Source organism: Porites lutea, chromosome 4 (genome assembly GCF_958299795.1).
Source record: "Porites lutea chromosome 4, jaPorLute2.1, whole genome shotgun sequence".
NCBI lineage: Eukaryota > Metazoa > Cnidaria > Anthozoa > Scleractinia > Poritidae > Porites > Porites lutea.
The window spans coordinates 45,307,642-45,310,671 of record NC_133204.1 but is presented as its reverse complement, the minus strand read 5'-3'; positions in this window follow the sequence as shown (position 1 = coordinate 45,310,671).

Genomic DNA, 3,030 nt, shown 5'->3' with positions numbered 1-3,030 from the left:
ATTATTTATTATTTTAGTAGAAGAAGCTTTTTCAGGTTAAGTGACTTAAAATAAAACCCTTTTCGGCTTCCTACAACGGCTACGAGAGAGACATTTCCTCAATTTCCTTGATTGTTGATGATCGTCTTTGGTTTCACTCTGTAATTCAAACCGGTGACTTGCCGTCATTTCTTCAAATCTTACAGGTACCGAAGTACCGAAAATTTAAATAATCGTGGCAATATGATACAGTTACAGAAAGAAACAGCTTACCTTTCTCCATCCTGCTCGCTCCTTCGGGAAACTATGGAAAAAATTTTACTAGAAAATTAAGGTACAAGTAAAAAAAAATAACACTCAGTCTACATGGTCTGCACAGTCTGCAGTCTGCAGTCTGTATGGTCCGCATTTCAACATGACTGTGGTAAATACTACTTGTACTAGTAATCGAAAATTGTGGTGCATCGCCCTAGGGAATTACGCACCCAGCTGGGATTGTATAAATATAGTCATTGCTTTTCTGATCAGGCTTTGATCTGAGAAATATTTAGAGAAGAAAGAGATTAATCTATGTAATATTTAAGAAAGAAGAGGATTTTGCCTTGCCATAATGCATCAGTCAACTCCAACTGAACCCAGTCCTCAGGCATTAGCATTTTTTTTCTCAGGAGCAGGGACTCATGAGGTGCCAAATCCCCTGGGGTGGGTACAAAAAATGAGGGCAAATGCCCTGTCCTCCATCAACACTGCAACATTTTTCATTGACTGCACAGTCAAGTAGTAATTATTTGATAACAACCAATCAGTGTTAAGTCAAACAATGCACACTGTGTGTCAGCCTATCACAGCATTTTCCCAAGATCTTGGGAACCCAGCAGGATGCTGGAACACGATTAGTGACGGCGTTACACAGACATCCCTTTTCAGTGTGCAACAAAGGAAATAGGAGACGTCTTCAAGTAGGTAACACCAGATCCTGACAAGATGAAGAGCATATTTGAATCTTTTTGTCATTCTGTAGTCAACAAAGGACAATAGATTGTACATATGTTAATAGGAGATAAGTTCAAGGTTAGAAATCAGTCCTATGTTTAAGACTTGTATCTAAAACAAGAAATATTAACCAATGTTACTTGGTGTTTGTTAGTTACAGTAGTTGATACCCGCCCTGTCATTTTAGAAGTTTCCCATTAGAATATTCTGTAAACAGTAAAAGAGACTTGTCCTCCTCATTAAGTATCAAAATTGTCCTGAATTCACTACACTTGATTATTACCTGTGTTATTTTGTTAAAATTTTCCTTAAAATGTTTTTCTGTCTTTGTTGCTGTTAGGAACAGTTAGATATTCTGAGAATGCTTTTATCCAATGCTCTCTTTGATGAGAAGTTAGAGCAGGTATGAAATTTAATTTAAAAAACTCATTAATAATTCATAAAGAAAAAACAAAAGAAAGTAATGTTTAGCGAGTGTCTTTATATCTGATAAAGACATGGCTAAACTTTATGTCCAATATTATATTACATTCATTCCCACCCATCCCCCAAAATACTTGCCTCCCTGTAACTTGTATTGAAATGGATGACTTTTTACGACGTTTGTTTCGATCAAATTGTAAAGCACGGCTGATGTAGCTTAATTTAAAACACTTTTTCAGTCCAGTTATAAGCCCCCCCTCCCTCCCCATTTCCCAAATATAAGCCTTCTTAAAACCCCTTAAAAAATTGTATAAATCCAGGTCTTATAATCCGGACCAAGAGAGGATTTATAAAGGGGCTATCCTTTCTTGTCTGAACTTAATGGTATTCGCAATTTGGTGGCTAGAAACATACCCTGTAGACCAAGGATAAGCGTTTAGTTGAATCCCGTGTCATTTTTTTTTTTCGATCATGACAACGTCTAACTAAGGTTCCTTGTTGATTGTTGTTGCCAAAAAGATTGCTACTGTCGAGCCACATATCCAAACTCAGTTTAGAAAGTAAGCAACATAACGAGAGTTTTTATCCTTTTCCGATAACTTTGATTTGTCTTCATCTTTCTCTCTTTTGTTCCTGATAAACCGATTTGTGTGGTCATTTTGCAGACTGACGATGAGCACAGCCAAAAAGACCAAGATTGTTCGTCACCACCCACCATTCGCCGCCCCATTCCCATTCGCCCCTGGCCTATTTACAATATTTACACGGTCTGCATACTTTTGTCCTCTTTTTCTGTTGGCGTCTGAGTAAAAGTCGTTGTTGTTAATGGACGTGGCGGTGGTGGAAGTTCGATAGGTATGGCAAGTGAATAATGGTGGTGGATGTGTGACGGGCATGGCGTTTGAAACCTCATCATCATTAATTAATGGCGAGGATTTGTGGTGGAGGGAGTGAATGAGATCTGACCCATGTGTGGTGAGGGGGGTTAGTAAATGAATTGTGGAAGATGTGATGACGATGACGACTATGATGATGGTGGTGGGGGTGAAGGTGGTGGTCGCACGATACTGGTGATGGTGGTTGAAGTGGTTCTGGGAAGGGTGGGCAAATAGTGTTAAAAAAACATCTTGTAAATAAGTAATACTGTAAATATTGTAAAGCAAAAATGAGGACGACAAATTTTAAAATAAGCGTGTTCAGTTTTGTTAGCAGCATTTTCACTTTATATCTGATTTGTGTAAATTTCATTTTAATTTGCCTTTTACAATAAAATTGTTATTATTATCTCTTGCGCCCTTTTGGCCCTGGGGTCGTTTTCAGTATCGTCACGCAACGCTTAGGCTCGATTTCCGCCGTCTCCCAGGTCCAGTCTTTCATCTATGAAGTTGATCCTCTCCGAAGAGAGAGGGGGATGAGTGCGGGCTCATTTTCCCGAACAGCGGCTGTTAATAGAGCCTACACAACGCTCCTCCCCACAACGTTGCGTGACGATACTAAAAACTGCTGCGAGGGAACCCTGGGAGGGAGACTAGAGGGCGAACTGTCCGCTCTTTTTCGCGCCAAAACTTGGTAGCCGCTCGCCAAAAGACCGCTGATAATTATTTACTCGCGGAATCATTTCTCGTCTAATCCAAC